This window comes from Mobula birostris, chromosome 2 (assembly GCF_030028105.1).
Source record: "Mobula birostris isolate sMobBir1 chromosome 2, sMobBir1.hap1, whole genome shotgun sequence".
In the NCBI taxonomy this organism is placed as follows: Eukaryota; Metazoa; Chordata; class Chondrichthyes; order Myliobatiformes; family Myliobatidae; genus Mobula; species Mobula birostris.
Genome location: NC_092371.1, coordinates 178,201,134 through 178,220,221, shown reverse-complemented (window position 1 = coordinate 178,220,221; position 19,088 = coordinate 178,201,134). Strand labels below are relative to the sequence as shown.

Here is a 19,088-nt window from a genome sequence, read left to right as displayed (position 1 = left end):
GACAGGCCCATTAAGAGGCAAGGAATGGAGGGTACAGACTAGGTCCAGGCAGATGGGATTAGTTTAGATTGGCATCATGGTTGGCACAGGTGGCTGATTGAAGGGCCTGTTCCTGTGCTCTATTTTCTATGGTCTGTATTCAGATAAAGAAAAGCTGCAGTATAATTAACAAGTCTTCTAAGTGATTCCAGACTGACTGAAGAGTTATGCTTGCACAAAGCTATTTGAATTTTTATTTATTAATATCCTTTGACTAGTGTTAACCTAAGTTCTTGACGTGGCATTGGCCGTAAGTGGTCTGGATTTACCTGATCGGAGCTGATTAAATCATCATGGGTTTAATTCTTCCTCCGTATTGAGCACAGTTGCAGTCAAACCGAGGTCAGGCTGTAGTTCTGTTAGAGTATCTGACTCCAACTCAGCCAGATATGTAGTACAATTCAATGTTCTCTTTACTTTGTGCTCCTTGGAGTGATTTGAAACACTAAGTATCAAATCTATTATCAGCCTAAATCCTTCTTCATTTTCCCATCATCTCTACTGTGCACCATCTACTGTATATGATCTTCTGATAATCCGCTTTTACTCCCAAGGTGCTCGTATCTACAATATAATGGTGTTTCATCTTCCATGACTCTGCCCGTTTACAGGTTTTGTACAACTCCTTCCAGATCTTTGACTGCTGATTCACCTGCGATTCATCTGGTCTTTTAAGAGATTCCTAGATCGGTACATGGAGCTTAGGAAAATAGAGGACTACGCAGTAAGAGAATTCTAGGCAGTTTCTGGAGTAGGTTACATGGTCAGCACCACATTGTGGGCCGAAGGGCCTGTAATATGGTGTAGATTTCTATGTTCTATGTTCCTTGGCAGACCAGCTCATCAGAAAAAGAGGGATATTGGGATTACTTATGAAGACATAAGGAGTGCATTTGAAATGGAAAGTGAATTAAAAAGGAGTTTCTGTGTGACTTGGCACGGTACAAACATGATAACACAATGTTGTCGGCAGAACCTTAGAGACGAGGAGGCGTGTAGGAGGAAGAGAGATTGAGGATCAGGATCAGGGTCAGGTATAATATAGCTGGCATATTCATGATCTTTATTGTTGTGGAGCAGCAGTACATTGTAATGTATAATAAAATAATAACTTATGATATGTACAGTGTATATAAAAAATTAAATTAAACAGGTAGTGCAAAACCAGAAGAACAAAAAATAGTGAGGTAGTGTTCGTGGGTTCAGTATCCATGAGGAAATTTGATGGCGGATGGGAAGAATCTGTTCCTGAAACATTAAGTGTGTGTCTTCATGCTCCTATACCTCCTCCTTGTTGGTAGCAATGAGAAGAGGTAATTTCCTGGGTGATGGGAGTCCTTGATGATGCTTGCCACCTTTTTGAGCCATCATATTTTGAAGATGTCCTCGATGCTGGCGAGGCTAGTGCCCATGATAGAGTTGGCTGAGATTACAAATTCAGCCAGCTGATGGCATGAATATTGATTTCTCTTTCCAGAAAACAAATACCGTCAACCACCCTCCTCTATTCCCCACTTGGGCCTTTTACTTCTTCTCACCTGCCTAGTACGTTCCCTTGAGTCCCCTCCTCATTCCCTTTCTCCTGTGGTCCATTCTTCTCTCCTATCAGATTCTTTTTTCTCCTGCCCTTTACCTTTCTCACGCACCTTTTTCACCTATCACCTTCCAGCTAACCTCTTTCCCTTCCCCCACCTTTTTAAATTCTGGCACCTTCCCCCATCCTTCTCAGTGCTGAAGGGTCTCAGCCCAAGACGTTGACTATGTACTCTTTTCCATAGATGCTGCCTGACCAGCAGAGTTCCTCCAGCATTTTGTGTGTGTTGCTTTATAAACTTCTGCCGCTTTTTCCAGTCCTCTGGAGTGGCCTCTCCATAGCAGGTGGTGATGAAACCAGTTAGAAGGCTCTCCATGGTACATCTGTAATCATTTGTGAGTTACTTTGGTGACATACCAAATCTCTTCAAGCTCCTTTCTTTTTCAATCTTTTTATTAGTTTCATAATGATAAATGTAACACAGTATTGATACAAAGTTATTGGGATTACATTGTTATAATTAACATATTTGAATATAAACCCAGTTGTCACATGGGTATTAAACCTCCCAATCATACAGGATACAAATGTAATATACAAAAAAACATGAAAAAGGAAAAAAAAATGTATACCCCAAAAGAAAAACTAATCTAAACAATGCTGACCAACTAAACTAAAGAAAGAAAAGACATGGGCTATCATGTAACGTCAAAAAAAAAAGCATTAGTGTCGTCGACTCCACTCCTCTCGACATATATTAAAAAGAAATAGAATAGGTTTGGGAAAGGTCAAATTACATCATATGGAAGTGTTGAATAAATGGCCTCCAAGTCTTTTCGAATTTAATAGAGGGATCATAAATAATACTTCTAATTTTTTCTAAGTTTAAACACAACATAGTTTGGGAGAACCAATGAAATGTGGTGGGGGGATTGACCTCTTTCCAATTCAGCAAAATGGATCTTCTAGCTATTAGTGTAAGAAATGCAATCATCCGACGAGCTGAAGAGGTTAACTGACTTGGTTCTATCATTGGTAACCCAAAAATTGCAGTAATAGGGTGAGGTTGTAAATCAATATTCAGAACAGTTGAAATAATATCAAAAATATCTTTCCAGTATTTTTTTCAAAAAAGGATATGACCAAAACATATGAGTTAAAGAAGCTATCTTAGAGTGACATACTAAAGGTATAGTACGATTTTGTGATCTATTTTTGGATAATTATTTCATGTCCTTTGAACAATTATCTAATAAATATAATTTGCCTAGATTCCATTTTTTTTAGATATTTACAGATTAGAAACTTTTTTAAATACTGTTCTTCCTACCTTCCTAAATTTATATTCAGCGGATATTTTGGAAAAAATTTTAGATTTAAATCCTTTTCAAAAAGGTGTAATAGCAACTATTTAGATTAGATTATGAGGACACGCAGTCCTCTTTTATTGTCATTTAGTAATGCATGCATTAAGAAATGATACAATATTCCTCCGGTGTGATATCACAAAACACAGGACAGACCAAGACTGAAAAAACTAACAAAACCACATAATTATAACATCAAGTTACAACAGTGCAACAATACCATAACTTAATGAAGAACAGGCCATGGCACAGTAAAAGTTCAAAGTCTCTCGAGAGTCCCACATCTCACGCAGACGGCAGAAGGATGAAAACTCTCCCTGCCATGCCTGACCACAGTCCGACTCTGAGTCGTCCGAAAACTTCAAGCCTCCGATCAGCCCTCCGACACCGAGTACCGAGCACCATCTCTATCCGAACGATTCGACCTCAGTCTCGGTCGCCAGCAGCAGGCAAAGCCGGGGATTTTGTGGCCTTCCCTCCAGAAGATTCTCAATCGCCCAGTAACAGCGGCAGCGAACTGGCGCTTCAGAAATTTCTCCAGATGTTCCTCTGTGCTTTCACGTCTGTCTCCATCAAATCAGAATTGTCCACGGCCCCTATTTAACAGATACGATATTATTTTCACCAGAGAGCTGCGCGCACTATCTCCTTATGAAAATATGTCCAGACGTATCTAATAAAGTTAAGATTGATTGGGAAAGGGAACGTAAGATTACTTTACCTATTGAAAAATGGGGAAAAATTCTTCAATTAGTTAACTCATCTTCTATATGTGCTAAACATGTGTTGATACAGTTTAAAGTAGTGCATAGGGCTCATATGTCTAAGGATAAATTAGCTCGTTATTACTCTCATATAAATCCTATGCGATAGAAATCTCCTCAGACTCCTAATGAAATATAGCTACCGTCACCCCTTCTTTGTAATTGCATCAGTATGATAGATCTTCTGAGATATTGACACCCAGGAACTTGAATCTGCTCACCCTTTCCACTGCTGATCCCTTGATGAGGACTAGTGTGTCTTCCCTCAACTTCCCTTTCCTGAAGTCCACAATGGAGGTTGTTGTTGAGTGGTATTGAAACAACAGCTTTACACTCAACACCAGTTAGACCAAGGAATTGATTGTGGGCTTCAGGAAGGGAAAATCTAAGGAACACACACCATGTCTCATCAAGGGATCAGCACTGAAAAAGGTAAATGGTTTCAAGATCCTAGCTGTTAACATCGCTGAAGGTCTATCTTGAGCCCAATGTATTGATGCAATTATGAAGAAAGCAAACCTGTGGCTATATTCCCTTAGGAGTTTGGGGAGATTTGGTATATTAGGTTAGATTAGATTATGAGGACACGCAGTCCTCTTTTATTGTCATTTAGTAATGCATGCATTAAGAAATGATACAATGTTTTTCCAGAATGATATTACGAAAACACGTGACAAACTGACTTAAAACCTAACAAAAACCACATAATTATAACATATAGTTAAAACAGTGCAAAGCAATACCGTAATTTGATAAGAACAGACCATGGCACGGTAAAAGTCTCAAAGTCTCTCAAAAGTCCCATCATCTCACGCAGACGGTAAACCTCCAGCGCCGCCAATTTGCCGATGCAGCATACTGGAAGCATCCGACCATGGTCCAACTCCGAGTCCGTCCGAAAACTCCGAGCCTCCGACACCGAGCACCAAGCACCATCTCTGCCGAGCGTTCCGACCCCAGCCCCGGCAACAGGTAATAGGCAAAGCTGAGGATTTGGGGCCTTCGTCTCCGGAGATTCTCGATCGCACAGTAGCAGCGGCAGCGAAGTAGGCATTTTAGAAGTTACTCCAGGTGTTCCTCCATGCTTCTCATGGCTGTCTCCATCAAATCCAGATTATGCATGGCCTCCTACTTACACATGCGATATTCATTCGACACGGACACGCGCGCTGCATCGCGCCACCATCTTCTCCAACACCATCACCAAAGATTCTAGCAAATTTCTACAGATGTATCATGGAAAACATTCTGACAGGTATATACTGCAAATATACAATATATAAATTTCTTATTCGAACTGTTATTTGAACAGCAGCCACCCCCCCACCCCGTGTGGCAACGGTGAGGAAGTGGACCCCATCTGAAGCCGTTCAGAGTGCTAAGTCTGCTCTTCCCTTCAGGGATGTGGTTGGCCAAGTCCAACATGGGAGAGCTGAGCTCGGGCTCGTCCCAAAAGCTCCTCAGTGGCACAAGGCAACATCAGTGCAGAAGAGACGGCTCGTTGAGAAGACAGGAGGAGGCAGAGCGAAACGCCAGGGCTGTCTCAATGGCCAAGCAGGGCAATGGACTAATTGGAAGAGCCTGGAAAAGAGGAAAATTAGCTGGCGTGACATCTGGGAGATGGAGGGATCTCGGCTAAGTTTCGTCATCAGAGCCATTTATGACCTCCTACCCACACCCCAGAACCTGAACCAGTGGTGGGGAGAAGACCCCGCTTGCTTTCTTTGTCAAGCACCTGGATTACTAAGGCACATTTTAACAGGATGCACCACGAGCCTCACCCAGGGGCGGTACACTTGGAGGCATAACCAAGTTCTCAGACAGCTGGCATCAATCTTGGAACAGAGGCGAATCACCACAAATACTCTCCCACAAACATCAGCAGGAAATGTCCACATCACACGATTTTTGTACCAGCAGACCAACCTCCAGAGCACCATATAACATGAAAAAATGTAAGCATTCTGCAGGTTGCTTGGGATTGGAAAATGGACATGGACATGGACTTGGAAAAAAAGCTTGTGTTTCCCCCAGACATTGCGGCTACAACACTCCAGCCAGACAGGTTCCTGTGGTCCACAACAGCCAAGCTGGCATATGTTGTGGAATTGACAGTACCATGGGAAGATGGTGTCAGAGAAGCTTATGAGAGGAAAAAGACCAAGTACTCTGAACTGGCAACTGAAGCTGCCCAGAATGGCTGGAAGATCAAGATTTTCCCCTGTAGAAGTGGATGCAGGGGATTTGTTGCTACATCTACTACCAGTCTATTGAAGAAGATGGGGGTGAGGGGTCACTCCCTCCAACAAGCAATCAAGTCCTTGTCAAATGCAGCAGAAGAAAGCAGCAATTGGATTTGGATTAAAAGGAAAGACAACAACTGAGCTGCAAGTTGAAGACAGGAGGGTATGGAACTGAGGGGGGTGTATCTGAAACGCCAGGTAGCACCGTTGAGCCCTCTGGAGACTTTGTGGGCTTATCAACGAAACGTCAAAGAAAGAGGGTGCCCATTTGATGACCCCAATGACATACATACCCTCCCTCCTTGTCACCACTCCAAGCCCACAGCCAACATCGAGAGTGCCAACTTACCATAGGGATTGAAACATCAAGTCCTGGTAGCTCTACTTATTGTATTTTGTGAATTACAAGATACTGCTGCCACAAGCCAACAAATTCCATGACATATGTCAGTGATAATAAACATGATTCTGACTCTGATTCAATAAATCACACAGTAGTTGGGCACAGCTCAGTGCCCACCTAAGAAACAGGAAATGTAATTCACAATTTATTGATCATCACTGTGAATGAAGATCACAGAAGCTGACCTTAGATCAGCATAGTAGAATAAATGACTCCAGGAGACGGGGGGAGAATCTGTATGAAAGCAGCAAAACATTTAATCTTCACAATAGAAATTACAATGATTTGGCTTGAAAGGATTTATACTTTATACTTTATTGTTGCCAAACAATTGATACTAGAATGTACAATCATCACAGCGATATTTGATTCTGCGCTTCGTGCTCCCTGGAGTACAAATCGATAGTAAATATTAAAAATTTAAATTACAAATCATAAATAGAAAATAGAAAAGGGAAAGTAAGGTAGTGCAAAAAAAAACCGAGAGGCAGGTCTGGATATTTGGAGGGTACGGCCCAGATCCGGGTCAGGATCCGTTCAGCAGTCTTATCACAGTTGGAAAGAAGCTGTTCCCAAATCTGGCCATACGAGTCTTCAAGCTCCTGAGCCTTCTCCCGGAGGGAAGAGGGACAAAAAGTGTGTTGGCTGGGTGGGTCGTGTCCTTGATTATCCTGGCAGCACTGCTCCGACAGCGTGCGGTATAAAGTGAGTCCAAGGACGGAAGATCGGTTTGTGTGATGTGCTGGGCTGTGTTCACGAGCTTCTGCAGCTTCTTCCGGTCTTGGACAGGACAACTTCCATACCAGGTTGTGATGCACCTTAGAAGAATGCTTTCTACAGTGCATCTATAAAAATTAGTGTGGGTTTTTGGGGACAGGCCAAATTTCTTTAGCTTTCTCAGGAAGTAAAGATTTGAGGTTCCACTGTGCTAAAACTCAACATCCAATTATACATTTGTAAAATATAGGAAAAGTTAAAATTGTGACTGAAGGAAATTGTTTAATGATGCCTCTGTGAAGAATAAAGGGACTACTGTAGTTGACAAGAAAGTAGTTAAGACCTTTTATTGATTATTTCTAATTGGAATACAGAATGGGAAAGACTACAGACCATAAGACAAAAGAGCAGACTTAGGCTGTTTGCTCCATCGAGTCTGCTCCACCATTCCAACATGGTGGATTTATTATCTCTTTCAGCCCCATTCTCCTGCCGTTTCCCCATAACCTTTCATGCCTTTACTAATCAAGAAACTATCAAACTCCGCCTTAAATATACCCAATGACTTGGACTCCACAGCCATCTGTGGCAATGAATTCCATAGATTCACTACCCTCTGGCTAAAGAAATTTCACCTCATCTCTGTTCTAAATTGATATCCTTCTATTCTGAGGCTGTGCCCCCTGTTCCTAGACTCCCCCACTGTAGGAAACATCCTCTCCATGTCCACTCTAGCCAGGCTTTTCAATATTCATTAAGTTTCAGACAGGCAGAAAAAAAAGAAAACTTGAGATGAAGGGGGATGAGAACCAGAATGCCAGAGCAGATAGTGGAGTGGTTGTAGGGAAAGATGTTGGTAATCCTGCATACATAGTCAGGAATCAAAAGGTAGAGCATGTTGAGATTAGTGTTCTGAGTTGTGTATATTTCAATGCGATGAGTATTGTAGGAAAGGCAGATGAGTTTAGAGCATGGATCAGCACATGGAATTACAATGTTGTAGCATTTAGTAAAACTTGCTTGCAGGAGGGGCAGGACTGGCAGCTGAGTACTCTGGGTTTTGTTGTTTTAGACATGAGAGGGATTAAAGGGTAGTGGTGGCATTACTAATCGGGGAAAATGTCACACAGTGCCCAGACAGCAGAGGGCATCTACTGAGGCTATATGGGTGGGATTGGGGAATAAGAAAGAGATTACTTCAATAATGGGATCATATTATAGACCACCCAGCAGTTAACAGGATTTAAAGGAGCAAATTAGTAGAGAGATCGCAGATTGTTGCAAGGAAAATAAGACCATAAGACCATAAGACAAAGGAGCAGAAGTCGGCCATTCGGCCCATTGAGTCTGTTCCGCCATTTTGTCTTGAACTGATCCATTCTCCCATTTAGTCCCACTTCCCCGCCTTCTCACCATAACCTTTGATGCCCTGGCTACTCAGATACCTATCAACCTCTGCCTTAAATACACCCAATGACTTGGCTTCCACTGCTGCCCGTGGAAACAAATTCCATAGATTCACCACCCTCTGACTAAAAAAATTTCTTCGCATTTCTGTTCTGAATGAGCGCCCTTCAATAACTTAAGTCAGGCCCTCTCATAGTAGACTCCCCCATCATGGGAAACAACTTTGCCACATCCACTCTGTCCATGCCTTTCAACATTCAAAATGTTTCTATGCGGTCTCCTCTCATTCTTCTAAACTCTAAGGAATACAGTCCAAGAGCGGACAAACGTTCCTCAAATGTTAACCCTCTCGATCCCAGAATCATTCTAGTGAATCTTCTCTGTACCCTGTCCAACGTCAGCACATCCTTTCTTAAATAAGGAGACCAAAACTGCCCACAATACTCCAAGTGAGGTCTCACCAGTGCCTTTTAGAGCCTCAACATCACATCCCTGCTCCTATACTCTATTCCTCTAGAAATGAATGCCAACATTGCATTCGCCTTCTTCACCACCAACTCAACCTGGAGGTTAACCTTAAAGGTATCCTGTACGAGGACTCCCAAGTCCCGTTTCATCTCAGAACTTTGAATTCTCTCCCCATTTAAATAATAGTCTGCCCGTTTATTTCTTCTGCCAAAGTGCATAACCATACACTTTCCTACATTGTATTTCATTTGCCACTTCTTTGCCCATTCTTCCAATCTATCCAAGTCTCTCTGCAGATTCTCTGTTTTCTGAGCACTACCGGCCCCTCCACATATCTTCGTATTATCAGCAAGCTTAGCCACAAAGCCATCTATTCCACAATCCAAATCGTTGATGTACAACATGAAAAGAAGCACCCCTGTGGAACACCACTGGTAACCGGCAGCCAACTCTCTGTTTCCTGCCAATCAGCCAACGCTCTATCCACGTATGTAACTTTCCCGTAATTCCATGGGCTCTTATCTTGTTAAGTAGCCTTATGTGTGGCACCTTGTCAAAGGCTTTCTGAAAATCCAAATATACAACATCCACTGCATCTCCCTTGTCTAGCCTACTTGTAATTTCCTCAAAAAAATAGTAATAGATTTGTCAGGCAGGATTTTCCTTTAAGGAATCCATGCTGAGTTCTGCCTATCTTGTCATATGCCTCCAGGTACTCTGTAACCTCATCCTTGACAATCGACTCCAACAACTTCCCAACAACCGATGTCAAGCTAACAGGTCTATAATTTCCTTTTTGCTTCCTTGCCCCCTTCTTAAATAGCAGAGTGACATTTGCAATCTTCCAGTCCTCCGGAACCATGCCAGAATCTATCGACTTTTGAAAGATCATCGCTAATGCCTCCGCAATCTCCACAGCTACTTCCTTCAGAACACGCGGGTGCATTCCATCTGGTCCAGGAGATTTATCTACCTTTAGGCTATTCAGCTTCCTGAGTACTTTCTCTGTTGTAATTGTGACTGCACACACTTCTCTTCCCTGCCACCCTTGAGTGTCCGGTATACTGCTGATGTCTTCCTCGGTGAAGACTGATGCAAAATACTTGTTCAGTTCCTCCGCCATCTCCTTATCTCTCATTACAATTTCTCCAGCATCATTTTCTATCGGTCCTGTATCTACTCTCACCTGCCTTTTACTCTTTATATACTTGAAAAAGCTTTTAGTATCCTCTTTGATATTATTTGCTAGCTTCCTTTCATAGTTAATCTTTTCCCTCTTAATGACTTTCTTAGTTTCCTTTTGAAAGCTTTTAAAAACTTCCCAATCCTCTGTCTTGCCACTAATTTTTGCTTCCTTGTATGCCCTCTCCTTTGCTTTAACTCTGGCTTTGACTTCTCTTGTCAGCCACGGTTGCATCCTTTTTCCATTCGAAAATTTCTTCTTTTTTGGAATATATCTGTCTTGCACCTTCCTCACTTCTTGCATAAACTCCAGCCACTGCTGCTCTGCCATCCTTCCCGCCAGTGTCCCTTTCCAGTCAACTTTGGCCAGTTCCTCTCTCCTGCCACTATAATTTCCTTTACTCCACTGAAATACTGACACATCAGATTTCAGCTTCTCTTTTTCAAATTTCAGAGTGAACTCAATCATGTTATGATCACTGCTTCCTCAGGGTTCTTTCACCTCAATCTCTCTAATCACCTCCGGTTCATTACACAATACCCAATCCAGTACAGCCGATCCCCTAGTGGGCTCAACAACAAGCTGTTCTAAAAAGCCATCTTGCAGACATTCTACAAATTCTCTCTCTTGAGATCCAGTGCCGACCTGATTTTCCCAATCCACTCGCATGTTAAAATCCCCCACAATTATCATAACACTGCCCTTCTGACAAGCCTTTTCTATCTCTTGTTGTAATTTGTAGTCCACATCACTGCAGCTGTTTGGAGGCCTATAAATAACTGCTATCAGGTTCCTTTTACCCCTGCGATTTCTTAGCTCAACCCATAAAGATTCTGCACCTTCCGATCCTATATCACCACTTTCTAATGATTTAATATCATTTCTTACCAATAAAGCCACGCCTCCCCCTCTGCCTACCTTCCTATCCTTCCAATACACTGTGTATCCTTGGACGTTCAGCTCCCAGAGACATGCATCCTTTAGCCATGTCTCAGTGATGGCCACAATATCATACCTGCCAATCTGTAGCTGTATGACAAGATCTTCCACCTTATTCCTTATGCTGCGTGCATTTAAGTACAACACCTTAAGACCAGTATTTGGTACTTTTCGCTTTGATTTCACTGCAACTTTATTGCACTGCAACTCATCCCAATGACTACAAATTTGCCCCATCACCTGTCTGTCTTTCCTGACATCTTTACTGCTCACTATCTTAGATTTATTTCTGTTTTCCCCTTCCTCCGCTCTATCATTCCAGTTCCCATCCCCCTGCCAAATTAGCTTAAACCCTCCCTAACAGGGAGGGTTTATTAAACCTTCCCGCCAGGATATTGGTTCCCTTCGGGTTCAGGTGTAACCTGTCCTTTTTGAACAGGTCATACTTCCCCCAGAAGAGATCCCAATTATCCAAGAATCTGAAGCCCTGCCCCCTGCACCAGTCTCTCAGCTATGCATTCATCTGCCTGATCCTACTATTCTTGCCCTCACTAGCACATGGCACAGGTAGCAATCCTGAGATTACTACCCTGGAGGTCCTGCTTCTCAGCTTCCTTCCTAACTCCCGGAAATCTCTCTTCAGGACCTCCTCCCTTGTCCTATCTATATCACTGGTACCAACATGTACCAAGACAACCGGCTGCTCGCCCTCCCCCTTCAGAATATTCTGGACCCAATCCGAGACATCCCGTACCCTGGCACCTGGGAGGCAGCACACCATGCGGGTATCTCTATCAGGCTCACAGAATCTCCTGTCTGTTCCCCTGACTATGGAATCCCCTATGACTACCGCATTACTCTTTTCCCTCCTTCCCTCCTGCACAACAGCGCCGGGGACAGCCACATGTGTGCTCTCCACTATCCGAGCATTTTCCTTCCCTCTCCGACAGTCACCCAGTTTTCTGACCCCTGTAGCCTAGGGATGACTACCTCCCTGTAGCTCCTATCTATCACCTCTTCACTTTCCCTGATAAGCAGTAGGTCATCAAGCTGCAGCTCCAGATCCCTAACACAGTCTCTGAGGTGATGCTATTTCGTGGTTATTAAATTTCCACATATTGACTGAGGCTCCCAGAATGTAAAAGGGCTGGAAGGGAAGCAAAGTTTCCTTAATCAATAAATTGAGGTCCCAACTAGAGAGAGTGCAATACTAGATCTCCTATTAGGGAGTGGGACAGGACAGATGACCAACATTTGTGTAGGGAGCAATTTACATTTAGTGATCAAAATGCCTTTAGTTTCAAGATAGTTATGGAGAAGGATAGGTCTGATAATCTAGTTGAGATTCTAAACTGGAGAAAGATCAGTTTTGATGGTATCAGAAAAGACCTGCTAAGTGTGGATTGGGATAGGTTGTTTCTGGCAAAGGTGTTCTGGTAGGTGAGAGGTCTTCAAAAGTGAAATTTTGTGAGTAGAGTTTGTACATTCCTGTCAGAATAAATGACAAAGATAACAGGAACACTCACAACATCCTGGAGGACCTCAGTAGTTCAGGCAGCACCCGTGGAAACGATCAGTCAACGTTTCAGGCCAGAACCCTTCGTCAGAACTGAAGAGGGAAGGGGCAGAGGCCCTATAAAGAAGGTGGGAAGAAGGCTGGTAGGTTCCAGGTGAAAAACCAGTAAGGGGAAAGATAAAGGGTTGGGGAAGCAGGGAGGTGATAGGCAGGAAAGGTGGAGAAGGAATAGGGGAAAACACAATGGGTAGTAGGTGGAGACAGAACCATGATGGAGGTAGTAGGCAGCTGGGGGAGGGGGCAGAGTGAAACTGGGATAGGGGAAGGGAGGGGGAGGGAATTACCAGAAGTTGGAGAATTCAATGTTCATACCAAGGGGCTGGAGACTACCCAGACGGTATATGAAGTTTTGCTCCTCCAACCTGAGCTTAGCCTCATCATGGCAGTAGAGGAGGCCATGTATGGATATATCCGAATGGGAATGTGAAGCAGAGTTGAAGTGGGTGGCAACCTGTCTGTTGTGGCGGACGGAGTGGAGGAGCAAATGAGGTACTCGAGGAGTACAAAAAAGGCAAGAGGATACTTAAAAAGGAAATCAGGAGGGCTAAAAGAAGACATGCGATTGCTCTAGCAATCAAAGTGAAGGAGAATCCCAAGGGCTTCTACACATATATTAAAAGCAAAAGAATAGCAAGGGCTAAAATTAGTCCTCTGGAAGATCGGAGTGATCATCCATGCATGGAGCTGCAAGAGATGGGAGAGACCTTCAGTGGATTGTTTACATCTGTATTCAGGAAATGGACACAGAGTTTATAGAAGTGAGGCAATGCAGCAGTGAGGTCATGGACCGTATACAGGTTACAGAGGAGGAGGTGTTTGCTGTCTTGAGGCAAATTAGGGTGGATAAATCCCCAGGGCCTGACAAGGTGTTCCCTCAGACCCTGTGGGAGGTTAGTGCAGAAACTGCAGGGGCTCTAGCAGAAATATTTAAAACATCCTTAGCCACGGGTTAAGTCCCAGAGGATTGGAGGATAGCTAGTGTTCTGTTATTTAAGAAATGTTCTCAGAATATGCCAGCAAATTACAGGCTGGTAAGCCTGACATCAGTGGGTAAGTTATTGGAAGGTATTCTGAGGGACTGGAAATAGAAGTATTTGGATAGGACTGATTAGAGATAGTCAGCATGGCTTTGTGTATTGTAGGTCATGTCCAACCAATCTAAGAGTGTTATTCAGGGAGGTTACCAGGAAAGTTAATGAAGGCAGAGGCAGTGGACTTTAGCAAGGCCCTTGACAATGTCCGATATGGGAGGTTGGTCAAGAAGGTTCAGACGCTTGGCATTCAAGATGAGCTAGTAGGGGATTAGACATTGGCTTTGCGGGAGAAGCCAGAAAACAGTAGTAGATGGTTACTTCTCTGACTGGAGACTGACACTAGTGGTGTGCCGCAGGGATTGATGTAGGGTCCATTGTTGTTTTCGTTCAGTATCAATGATCTGGATGATAATGTGGTAACCTGGAACAGCAAAGTTGTGGGTGGGGTGTAATTGACATCAAGGAAGACTATCAAAGCTTGCTGCAGGATCTCGACCAGCTGGATAAAATGGGCTGAGATGGCAGGTGGATGGTAGTGTAGCAGTTAACATAATACTATGACAGGTCAAGGCGTCAGAGTTCAGATTTCAATTCGGGTGTCCCTATAAGCAAGTTTGTAGATTCTTTCCCATGGGCGCATAGGTTTCCATAAGTGTGCCACTTTCCGCCCACAGTCCAAAGATCCAGTTAGTATGTTCATTGGTCATTGCAAATTGTCCTATGATTAGATGAGGGTTAAATTGGTTGGTTGCTGGTTGGCACGATTCAAAGGGCAGGAAGGGTAGTTCCATGCTATATCTCCAAGTAAATAAATAAATAAATTTGATATCGATGAGTCTGAGGTGTTGCACTTTGGGAGGACAAACCTGGGTAGGTCTTACATAGTGAACAGTTGGGCACTGAGGAGTGTGAATCTGTGAATACAGATCCATAATTCCTTGAAAGAAGCATCACAGAGAGATAGGGTCATAAATAAGCCCTTGGTGTATTGGCCTTTCTTAAATCAAAGTATTGTGTACAGGAGTTGGGATGTTTTGTTCAAGGTTTGTAGGATGTTATGTTTAAGTTGTATAAGATGTTGGTGAGCCCTAGTTTGGATTGCTGTGTGCAGTTTTGGTCAACTACTTACAAGAAAAATGTCAACATCTTCAAAAGAGTGAAAAGAAAATTTATAAGGTTGTTGCCAGGACTTCAGATCCTGAGGTAGAGATTCAATAAGTTAGGACTTTATTCCCTGGAGTGTAGAAGAATGAGAAGAGATTTGATGGAGGAATAAAAAATTACGTGGGGCATAGACAGGGTCAAAGCAAGCAGACTTTTTCCACCTAGTTTTCCACTGAAACTAGAACTAAGAGTCAAGGGTTAAAGGTGAAATGTGCAATGATTAAAGGGGACATAACTTTTTTCACTCAGAGTGTGGTGAGATTGCAGAATGAGATGCCAGTGGAAGTGGTGGAAGTGAGTTCAATTTCAACATTTAAGAGAAATTTGGACAGGTACATGGATGAAAGGGGTATGGTGGGCTGTTATCCGTATGCAGGTCAATAGGACTAGGCAGATTAATAGTTTGGAATGGACTAGATGGGCCAAAGGGCCTGTTTCTGTGCTGTAGTACTCCATGACTCTGTCACTTTATGATTAAAGCACAATGTTTGTGAGACTCTTTCATCGAGTATGAAGAATAAATAAACATGCAGTTAAAACAAAACTGCACAGATTGAAAGGACAATGAGATTCATTTATTCTGTCTTCTGATAATGTCCACAACAAAGAGCATTGTCACAGGGAGGCTGGGAGATTTAGAACATAGAACACTACAGCCCAGTACTGGCACTTTGACTCATGATGTTGTGCCAACATTTTAACCTATTAAGATCAATCAAACCCTTGCCCCCCTCCCCCATGGAGCCCTCCATTTTTCTATCATCAATGTGCCTATGTAAGAGTTTCCTTAATGCCCCAAATGTATCTGTTTCTACCACCACCCTCAGCAGCACATTTCTTGCGCCCACCATTCTCTGGATAAAGAACATACTTCTGGCTTCCCACAGTGCACGTCAATATGGACAAAACTGAAGATAACCACAGAATAATTACCCAAGCTAATAATATGTCCTCGCAGTTCTAACCTGCCTTGTGCTTCAACAAATTGATGTGATTCATATTTGCCATGTGTCATACCTTGTTTGGAGCAGACTGACTGCTGCTCTTCCTAAGTGGCACTTCGTTGGTGGCAAAGTGCTTTGGAAACGTGCTGAGCTCACAGACAGAGTTATGTAAATGCACGTCTGTCCTTTCCATGGTAAATCCTCGATATGTTCAATCAGCTGGATAGAGGAGAGGATGCCGGAGGAGATTGCTGGTTTAGTTACAGAGTCGGGAAGGGGTGACCCTGTCGAGCAGACAGTCTGGTTCAAGGAGGAAGATTGTCTTCTGAGACCTTGTGGACTGCAGCCTGTCAGAAGTGGCAAACCCATTGTTCCCTCAGAACTCGAACTGTTTTCCAAACACAGGGCCTCATTCCTGCACAGATACCGAAGAATGGCTCAAAGCCCATAGGATGAGATCAGTCAGGTTTCTCAACTCGATGTGCAGAGTTTCATGATCTTTCTGATCCCAGCATCTCTGGCATGTCAGTATTTATTTTATTGTTTTTTTCCAAACTGACAGGAATTCCATACTCAAACCTTCCAATATTGGGTCCATTATTGACATCTTCTTGGAGAATATTCTTGCTATTCATTTATTGGGGCTGTTTTAGTATTGTCACATGTACTGAGGAACAGTGAATGATAAGCGTTTGTTTACATGTTTTCGAGAGAGATCATTCATACATAACTACTTTGAGGGAGTACAAAGAAATCAGAACAGAAAGAAGTAAGATTTAAGATTCAAGATTGTTTCTCGTCATCTTCCAGTACACAGTACAAAGGAGAATGAAATGATTGTCACCCTGGATCCGAAGCAGCATAAAAACACAAAGACCACTCCTCTAGAACACAATAAATATAAATATAAAAGAAATCTTTTAAAAACAATGTATATGTGACTGTTGAGAGTGGCTGTATATACTGTACATAAGATTAGCTTATATACATAGACTGATTGTATGTACATAAAGTGACATTAGATATATGAATATAAGGTGACTCTGACAGGAAATGATGAAGTGGCTCATGTGGACGTACTGCTGGTGGGGGTGGCTGGTTGGGTTAGTAGGTGGATTGAGTTAACTCCACCCATGAAAAGTGTTACTGTTAGACAGAAAGTGCAGTGCCCACAAACAATAAAGTACGAGAGCTGCGATGGGGTTCTGATCATCAGACAGAAGCTTCAAGCGAAGGTTGCATTCAGGAAGCCCACTGCATTCCTGGATGTAGAATGGAAATTAACTCATTCTTGGACAAACAACCTTCTGATTCAGAGGTTGCCTTATTGTTGGGCTGAAGACATGGTTTACAGAATCTGCTCCAATGTCCTTGGCCACTTGCTGATTATTATGCTGAACACATGCATTAATATAAAAGTAATATATTATTGGTTCAGTACGGTATCAGATCTGTGCTTGGAAATGTTATTTCAGGTCTCATGCTGGAACCTAAGGATTATCTGAGAATATTAGCTATTTTCTGAGTTTTTTTGAACTTGCTGTTTTTAATACCTTCTGAAAGTTAGAAATGTCACTGAGTTACTTGTCTGCTGATCTGAGGAAGTTGGTGAATGCGGCCCCGGCATTCTGGTTGTGGCTGCTGACTTCAGTTTGCTGCCATACAGAGTGTTCCTGTAACTGGATGGGATGGTTTTGTGTTACTTGTTCTTTGTTCATTGTATAGTTGTAATTGTTTGAAATTCAATTTACAGAATATTGAAATACACAGATAGTTAAATAATAACCATTTAAAATAATATGATTGAATGTGCATCTTCAATTAAGGAGTGCAGTCAGGTCAAATCATCGAAGGAAAATTCATGACACTCATGTCTTCCCTTAGAGAACCAAGATCTTTTTTTCTGGACAATATACGTTCCTTTATAAAACTACAGGTTTTCAGTGGTACTGGAGGAGGGGAATTGTTGCTGAGTATCTTGTCACATGAGTGGAGTGTTTATAAGACCATAAGACATAGGAGCAGAATTAGGCCATTCAGCCCATTGTGTCTGCTCTGCCATTCTATCATTATCTCTCTCAATCTAATTCTCTTACCTTCTCCCTGCCACCTTTGATGCCCTGACTAATCAAGAAAATAGTAATCTCCTCTTTAAATATACTCAATGATTTGACCTCTACAGCCACCTGTGGCAATGAATTCCACAGATCCACTAATCTCTGGCCATAGAAATTCCTCCTCATATCTGTTCTAAATGTGCATTCCTCTATTCTGAGGCTATGCCCTCTGGTCCTAGACTCTTCCACTATAGGAAATATCCTCTTCACATCCACTCTGTCTTTGCTTGTACCGCACTCCATCAATTGAATAATTTAACCCTATGGCTGAGTTTGCTAGATGGCAATGATTTGTCATGGACTCAAACTGAATAGCACCCCAGCAATGTGATGAGCAAATGAGCTCCTTGTGATGACTTTCTCCAGCTCAATTAGACTGATGCCAATGGGCCGGAAGATCTGTGCAGCGGTGGGGAGATAGCTGGTGCTCATTGGGTCTGACACCACCGCCCACTTGGCTGGAAGAGAGGCCATTGCTAAGGCCTGTGAGTGAAACAGAGATTCGGGTTGACCCCTGGACTGTGAGAGGGCAGAACTATAGGGAATAGTGAGAATCGGCTGGGAGTATTAGACAATAAGACATAGGAGCATAATTAGGCCATTAGGCCCATCGAGTCCTCCGCCATTCCACCTTGGCTGATTTATTATTTCTGTCAACCCGATTTGACTGCCCCTTTAAAGTTCAAAGTAAGTTTATTATCAAAGTCATAGTCATAGTCATAGTTATACTTTATTGATCCCAGGGGGAAATTGGTTTTCGTTACAGTTGCACCATAAAAGTACATATATGTCACCAAATACAACCCTGAGATTCATTTTCTTGCAGGCAATAAATCCAGTAACCATAATCAAAGAAAGACAATGTGGACTGGGTGTACACTCAGTGTGGAAAAGAAAAGAAATACAAGACGAAAGAAGAAATAATAATAATAAATAAATAAGCAATAAATATCAAGAACATGAGATAGAATCCTTGAAAGTGGGTTGTTAGGCTAAGGGAATTTTTCAGTGATGGGGCAAGTGAAGTTGAGTGAAGTTATCCCCACTGGTTCAAGAGGCTGGTGGTTGAGGGGTAAAAGCTGTTCCTGAGCCTGATGGTGTAAGTCCTGAGACTCCTGTACCTTCCACCTGATGGCAGCAGCGAAAGCAGAACTTAGAACTTTGAACTTTGAGTTGAAACAGCTAACAG

General features: G+C 42.6%; 1 protein-coding gene across 1 annotated transcript in view; it reads left to right on the top strand.

Annotated features, from left to right (window-relative positions):
- dlgap2a (discs, large (Drosophila) homolog-associated protein 2a) overlaps positions 1 to 19,088 on the top strand; it is a 118,105-nt gene that overhangs the window by 70,829 nt on the left and 28,188 nt on the right. The gene's annotated exons all lie outside the window — the stretch shown is intronic.